The sequence below is a fragment of the Lutra lutra genome, chromosome 4 (assembly GCF_902655055.1).
Source record: "Lutra lutra chromosome 4, mLutLut1.2, whole genome shotgun sequence".
NCBI lineage: Eukaryota > Metazoa > Chordata > Mammalia > Carnivora > Mustelidae > Lutra > Lutra lutra.
In genome coordinates this window covers 80,168,937-80,177,452 of record NC_062281.1, presented here as the reverse complement: position 1 = coordinate 80,177,452, position 8,516 = coordinate 80,168,937, and the positions used below count along the sequence as shown (strand labels likewise).

Sequence of the window (8,516 nt, the reverse complement as noted above, 5' to 3'; positions counted from 1 at the left end):
GATCCATACTCCATCTAGTTACTGGAGGGATGTGTCTGTTTCAGACTAGTTGGATCTCAGTGGCCTCTATGCTCAAGTCCAAATACCTTTGTATGGCATATATCATCCAATGTCCAATCCGCTTGGGGCTGGAGTCCTGTTAGATGAGCAGCTGAAGGGGTCATCTGTCTGGCCAGCCAGTAGAGCATGCAACTCTTGATCTTGGGGTTGTGGGTTGGAGCCCCATGTTGGTTGTAGAAATTACTTAAGAATAAAATGTATTTAAAAAAAATGTAAGGAGCTCAGGGAAGGAGTCTTAGCCAGTGTAGAGAAGTCTCCCCAGGCCATCTCAGAGTGTGCCATGTTTTTAGTACAAAGCAGTCCTCCTCAAAGGATAAACTACCTGGAAAAGAGGTGGGTTGGTAGAGGGTATGACCACACAGGAAAAGTGAGACACCAAAGCCAGAACAATATGAAAGAAATTATAAAAGAGAGTGCTTGAAGCAGGAGGCAAGAAGGAGAGATTCTTCTTTTTATATACTTCATATTTTATTTAAAATTAATAAAATGATAAACAGTTTTAGGTAAACAACCATTCAGTACATTTAACTGGATAATATAAAAATGTACACACTCACTAGCACAGAGGTCCTTAACCAATATTAAACATTTCAGTCTATTTAGAGTCTTCTGGAATTCCAAGATTTTTTTTTTAAAGATTTTATTTATTTATTTGACAGAGAGAAATCACAAGTAAGCAGAGAGGCAGGCAGAGAGAGAGGAGGAAGCAGGCTCCCTGCTGAGCAGAAAGCCCGATATGGGGCTCGAACCCAGGACCTGGGATCATGACCTGAGCCGAAGGCAGCGGCTTAACCCACTGAGCCACCCAGGCGCCCCCCAAGATTTTTTTAAAATCAGTTTTATTTTCTTCAAATTCTCTTTTGGCCCAAGATTTTATTGCAAATACATTATCACACCATCTGTCAGCAGCTACTTTGGTTACTTTATTTGCTTGGCCTATTTCCTCTATAACTTCCAGGTCACATTCTTTGTATTTTTCTACTTCTGCCTTTAGGTGTTCCCTTTGGTCTCAAAGTTGAAAAAACTCTTTTGCTAGTATGGTTGGTTCATGTCAACTAATTTTAGTTTCTGCTTTTTGGTAGGTCTGCATGCTTTTGGCTTCTCTCGTGTAACTGAGATTCCAGAACCTCCTACCTACATTTACTCACATGAAGAATTTTACTTGGAAAAGCCCAACAATCAGAGGTTCCAGTCCTTTCTCAGCTAACCACAGCAACATGGACTAAGTTTGGAAGGACTTCTTTTACTGACAGAGCAGTAATATCTTTCTTTTGGGGAAAAATCTTCTCCATGTCTTTAATTGAAGTACTTTTTTTATCTCAAAAAATATTTCCATCATGCAGGCTCTCTTTTCATCTGCCCTCAGTCCTTTTTCCTTTGACAGGATTTAACCTATCATGGCATGCAAGTAAGAGTGCGGTGTTTCCCAAATAAAGCGACTAACTCATTAACCAGCAGCGGAAGCACAGAAGGGCATGGGTTCCCGCCCTTTAGTGAGAAACCACTGGATATTCACAGAAATCATCTAATTAGCATAAAGTGAAGAATTGTTAAGTTACTTTTGAGGTTGTGAACAATTCGGAAATGTGCGCATATTACAATACATAAAACCACTTCTTTGTCAAAGATCAAGAGAATCTTTAGGGATCTCCAGAGTCCCACAACGCCTGCTCACCAGCTGCCTGACACCTTCATTCCTGGGTCCTTATATGGGGCTGCACTTTTCGTGGCCCTAATCTAGGAGCCTGGGGCACTGGTCCCAAGGTGCCTCTAGGTTGTTTTGAGGCTGTGCAATGCTCGGGTCACGTTCTCGAAAGCTCAGCTTGTTCAACGGAACCTGCCCTGGAGGGTGTTGGGGAGACCTTGGGGTCAGAATGGAGGGAGTTAGCGGGTCCCCACGCTCCCCTCCCACAGCCCAGGGACACTGAAAAGGAAACGACACTAGGGTCCCATGAAATTTTCCTTTTTGGAGGAATTTTTTGGTTTGTGGTGAGAAAAAGAACTGCATTGGAATCATGTTCACCGTCTTTTCCCAAGCAAGTGGGGTCAGTGTTCTCCCCCAGGCTGGGTGGGCACCACCCTTCCAGCGCTACTTGGGAACACCAAACCCATCGTGCTCATACCTCTGCCTTTTTGGGAGCTGCTCCCTCTGCTTGGAAAGCTATACTCAAGGTACTCGCAGAATTACCTCCTACAGACCAAAGCTCAAAGCTAGCATTTTCAGAGAAGGCCTCTCTGCACCTCCCCCACAGACCTTTATTTTCCAAGAAGAATAAAGCACCTGTTCTTACATCAGTCACACCTTTGTAATATTGCTACTACTTGAGTTACCACTTTGCAGGTAGCTTTCTAATTGTTGACAACCTTACTCCATTATCAGCCAGATCCCTTTCCATTTGCTTGCACAATGTCTGGTATATATCAAACTCTTAAAATGTTTTCAGTGCTTAAAAAGTCAAATATTATCTTAATTCTTTCCCCATGAAGTCATGGTAGAAAGAGAAGAAAATCATCACTTCTAAAGGATACTGTTAAAAACATAGAAGTTGATTTTATACTAAAAGAAGATTTTAAATATTTCACATTCTTTTCCATACTTTTTGGTGTTTCATTTGTTTTATGATTTTGAATGTTAAAGTGATATGAAGCAATCAGCCTAAAGAGATCAGAATTTTATATTGACAAAATGACATAATAAGATTCAGTTTAATGAATATGTAACATCTACTGGATCTAAAACTCTAATCATTGGGGATGGGGATAGAGATGGCTGTTGAATGTAAGGTGGCACTCTGGTTAAAATTTGATTTCGAGGGATTTTGAGATTATGATGAGTGGAATTTTTATCCTTCCAGTCAACAATTTAAAATTTCCAGCTGCTGTAGAATTGGAAGAAATGGCAACTTGTTCATCCCTCTGCTTCTTTTTCTTGAATTTGTCCCTTAGCCATCTAGGCATAAAGCAAGTTCTTAGAGCCAGCTGTCCAGTAAGAGGACATATCAGAATCTGTGTTCCAGTGATAATAGAAATATTTGTGTCTGATGAAGCCAGGGAAACTTTATTGCAGATTCTGCTGTCTTTTATGGGTGCAAATGTTTCTGGTTTCATAGGTGTGATGTTTATTTAATTCTGAATAACTTAGATTTTGCAAAATGTGGTGTTGACTTATTGCACCAAGGAAAATAGAACAGAGGAAATGGAGACAAGTCTCCTAGGGCTCCCAGGGTTCTTGGACTTAAAATTAGACTTGCTGGTGAGTTTTCTTTTTCTCTTTCTTTCTTTCTTTTTTTTTTTTTTTTTGAAAATGTACCCTCTGAAAATAGAAGTGGTATTTTAAGTCTTTTCAAAAATATGTACTCCATATATAAAGTCTATGAGATTCCTGCATAAATGATCTCAAAACATACTGTCTACATTCTAGTGTTTAAAAAATTATATAATGTATTAAAACATCACTTTGTGTATCATCTATGAATGTTCTCCTACCTATCAAAGTGGTATTCTTTTTTTCTTTTTTTTTTTTTTAAAGATTTTATTTATTCATTTGACAGAGAGAGAGAGATCACAAGTAGTCAAAGAGACAGGCAGAGAGAGAGGGGGAAGTAGACTCCCCACCGAGCAGAGAGCCCGACACGGGGCTCAATCCCAGGACTCCAAGATCATGACCTGAGCCAAAGGCAGAGTCCCAACCCACTGAGCCACCTGGGCACCCCTCTTTTCCTTTTTAATTATGAAAAAAATAAATGTCTGCTCTAACATCTCTAGTAACATGAAAGCATATGGAAAAAATATATATTATATATACTTTTTAACTTCTTTCTCCCCTCTCATTCCAGAGCTCTAGAAGCCACCTCTATTTTCCGTCAGGTGTACATCTTCCTAAAATCCTTACTATGTGTATTATTTTCCTAGGACTTCCATAACAAATACCACAGAGAGGGGGAATTAAACAACAATTTATTGTCTTATAGTTACAGAGGCTAGATGTCCAAGATCAAACAGTTGGCAGGGCCAGTTTCTCTGGAAGCCTCACTCCTTGGCTTGCAGATGGCCAATTTCTTGCTGTGTCCTCATATAATCTTTTCTCCCCCGGGTCTCTTTGTGTGTCCAAATTTCCTCTTCTTATAAGAACACAAGTCAGATTGGATTAGGGCCCACACTAACAGGCTCATTTTACCTTAATTGCCTCTTAAAAGGCTCTATCTCCAAACACAGTCACATTCTGATGTATGGCAGTTAAGATTTCCACATTTGAATTTTTTTTTTGGGGGGGGAAGCAATTCAGTCCATAACCCTATGTATGGATGCAGTATCTATTTCTAGCTTAGGAAGGAGTACAGTATGTATATTTTCTTGTGATTTTTCACTTAACAGTATAACAAGATCATTCCATGTTGATAGTTGTTCTCTTCATAGACTACAAATTTCCCTGGTATAGATAATCCATAACATTTAACTATCACATTGTCAGTGGATATTTAGCTTGCTCCCAGTTAGTTGCTATCATATACACTTCAGTATTGGATATCTTTGTAAAGGCATCTTTTTTTTTTCATATGTGTGATTAGTTCTTTAGGGATAGATTGATAGGATTGGAAATTATGGGTCAAAGTGTAGACCAATTATATGTTTTAAAATATTTGGGGCACGTAGGTGGCTCAGTGGGTTAAGCCTCTGCCTTTGGCTCAGGTCATGGTCTCAGGGTCCTGGGATCGAGGCCCACATCATGCGCTCTGCTCAGCAGGGAGCCTGCTTCCCCCTCTCTCTCTGCCTGCCTCTCTGCCTACTTGTGATCTCTCTCTCTGTCAAATTAATAAATAAAATCTTAAAAAAAAATAAAATATTGCAAATCGTGGTCCCAAGAGGTTCAATTTATATTCACAAGAAGAGAACTTGAGAGTGACTGTCAATCTCAACACTCACCAACTTTGAATATTATCAATATTTTTTTTAAATTTTATATATATGATGGACAAACTTACTGTTTTAATATGAATTTCTTTTATAACTGAAAAAGTTGAACATCTTTTAATATATTTCATATGTAATTTTGTAATCTTGTGAAATGTCCTTTTATATCAGATGTCCATTTTTCTATTGGATTATTGGTCTTTTTCTCATTTATAATAGTTCTTCATATGTGATGACTATCCTTCATTTGTTAATCGATTTTAAAATACTTCTTTCAGATATGACTTGTGTTTTATTTTGTTTGTGGGTTATTTTGACCTAAAGAGGTTTTACGTTTTTATGTGATCAAATATGTACATGTTTTCCTTTTAAAAGTTTGTATAGTTTTTCTGAATGCCATTTCTATTAATAAGCAATGGCACTTTTCCTATATTTTCTTTGGTATGAATTAATTAAATGTATTTATTTATTTATTTAATCACAGAAGTCCTTGTTTTAAACTATACAAAAGCACTTAGTGAAATATGAAGGTCTATTTTACTTTTCCATCTCTTACCTATACACCCACCTCTACTTCCCCTACCTGGACAACCAGCATTTATTGCTTAGTACTTCGCATCCTAGCTCCTTCACTATGAACTTATATATATCTGTATCTCTCATTAATAAAAAAATAAGTAAGATCAAGATTTATATATACTTATTTCACTTACTTTTTCCATGCAGCAGTGTGTCTCCAAAACTTTAAATGTCAGGACAAATAAATGTACCTTACTCTTTTGTGGCTGAATGTGTTACAATATACTTAATTTAACTACTTCTACAGTGATAAACATACAGTCCTTTTCAAATTGTTTTGCCATTATCACAATTTCAGAAAGTAGAATGTTAGTTTTGGTTATTAATGTTTAGATTTTAGTCTAGCTGTTATTTATGATTTTAGAAAACATGAGATAAGACTGCTATATATATATGTATATATATATATATTTAATATTTTATTTATTTATTTATTTGACAGAAAACACAAGCAAGGCAGAGTAGCAGGCAGAGGGAAAGGAAGAAGCATACTCCCCTCTGAACAGAGAGCATGACATGGGGCTCAATTCCAGGACCCCGGGATCATTACCTGAGCCAAAGGTAGACGCTTTATAGACTGAGCCACCCAGGAACCCCTGCTAGTCAGCCGTCTTTTCTTTATCCATTTGAAATGCTACTTAATTGTGTTTTAACAATATTATGCCTAATTCTGCTTCCTGAATCACTTTTACCATTTTCCTATTGCTATTCCAAGTCAACACAGTTTTAATTATTGAATAATTATACAATGTTTGGTTGTCTGCTATAGCAAGTTAATCTATATTACAATTTTCCCCCCTATGAGTGTTTAGGTAGTTCTTTCCACTTGATTTTCTTAATGAGCTAGAAAAAGCTTGTCAAAATATGCATTTTTGGAGGCTCTGATTTAGATTGATTGATTTGGCAAATATTGACTTTTTTTTTTAAGATTTTATTTATTTGTCAGAGAGAGAGAGTACACACAAGCAGGCAGAGAGGCAGGCAGAGAGAGAGGAGGAAGCAGGCTCCCTGCTGAGCAAGGAGCCTGATGCGGGACTGGATCCCAGGACCCCAGGGTCATGACTTGAGCTGAAGGCAGCAGCTTAACCAACTGAACCACCCAGGCATCCCGGCGAGTATTGACTGTTTTAAAGTATTGAAACTCTTAGAGTAACAATGGTTATGTCTTTATTTTTTGTGGTTTTCTGTTCTGTTCTTCAATAAAGGTTTCTTTATAATGGAATTGCATGTTTGTTTGTTTTTTAAAATACATTCCTAGGTGCAGTATTGTTTTTGTATTGTAAGTGGGATTCTTTCTTACTACATTTTATGATTGGTTATTGCAGTTATATAGGAACATTATTGTTTTCTTTGGTTGTTTATCTTGCATCTCATTAAGAACTAACCGTGTCCTTAAGTGTTTACAATTGTAATGCCAACAAAAGCCAATAGTTAAATTGGAACATAAGGATAATTAAAGGCACAATTATGTGTTTTATTTAATTTATTTTTTAAAAAGATTTTATTTATTTATTTGACAGAGATCACAAATAGGCAGAGAGGCAGGCAGAGGGAGAGGAGGAAGCAGGCCCCCCCGCTGAGCGGAGAGCCCGATATGGGGCTCCATCCCAGGACCCTGGATCATGACCTGAGCTGAAGGCAGAGGCTTAACCTACTGAGCCACCCTGGTACCCCCAGTTGGGTGTTTTAATAAGTAAATTACTTTCAGAGCTCTCAAAGTTTCAAGCAAGTTTATCATGGTCATACAAGGCTTATCGGAGGCACAACTTGATCCAGTCTTTCAAGAAGATGCATCTGGGGGTGCCTGGGTGGCTCAGTGGGTTAAAGCCTCTGCCTTCGGCTCAGGTCATGATCTCAGAGTCCTGGGATGGAGCCCCGCATCAGGCTTTCTGCTCGTTGGGGAGCCTCATTCCCCCACCCCCGCCCCCCTGCCTGCCTCTCTGCCTACTTGTGATCTCTGTCTGTCAAGTAAATAAATAAAGTATTTAAAAAAAAAAGATCCAGCTGTCTAATCAATGGGTTATAGTGAAATGGCAGAGAAACGAGACTGAATATGATACATACTTAAAAAATGATTAGCATTTCTTGACAGATCAGAGGATGAAGTCTAAAACCAAGCAATAACAATGAACCAAAAGAAAAGGTGGGGGTTATTATGGAAGCTCCTCAAACTCCTCAAAGTGAGTATTTAGGATTTAACTCAATAAATAAAGGGCATCAGTTTGGAGTCAGAGAAGGGACATTCAGGACATAGGAGTTGTATAATTTTTTTGGCCTACTGGATGGAATTTCGAATCAAGGTAGCCCAGTAAAAGACTATTTCAGTAATGTAGTATCACAGAGAAAAGGGCCTAAAACAATGCGGTAAATAAGTCATTTCCAAAGAAGACACAAATAGGGTTTAAAAAGGTTGAATAAGAAAGAAAAGCACAATATTTACAAATTTTTATCTTAGTAGAATGGAATAACAGTGATATGATTACCAGAAGTGGGTGGGAAGCTGTTCTAATGAAAGACAAACAAATTGTGTATTAGAATATGTTTAAATAAATTTTGAAATAGAAAAACATGTTTGGTATGAAACAGAATCTTGGTGATTCGTACACTGAAATAATTCTACAGCATAGCACACTTCTGTTCTTTGAGCAACTCACCATTTCCCAATCTATTTTTGGTTCATGATGTAGTAAGACTTAATCTTTCTGGGGTTCCTTTTGATGTGGTTAAAGGTGTTCTGTTTTTGCTTTTGTTTTAGCCAAAATTATGAAACCAGTGAGAAATGATTAATTGGAATGGGTTTACAGAAAATATGACTTTCTAAAAAGTACAGCTCTATTCACGTTGAGCCCTTTATAAAGGGCATTTTGATGTTCCATAAAGGGTAAAGACATTAGATTTCTTTTTAAACTTAAAGGTAACATGTATGGGAGATAGGAGGGAAAATGAGCAATGCTTTCAAGAACACT

General features: G+C 37.7%; 1 pseudogene; it reads right to left on the bottom strand.

The window, feature by feature from the left end:
• Positions 1–655: 655 nt before the first annotated feature.
• Positions 656–1,438, bottom strand: LOC125097293 (meiotic nuclear division protein 1 homolog; annotated as a pseudogene).
• Positions 1,439–8,516: the final 7,078 nt, after the last annotated feature.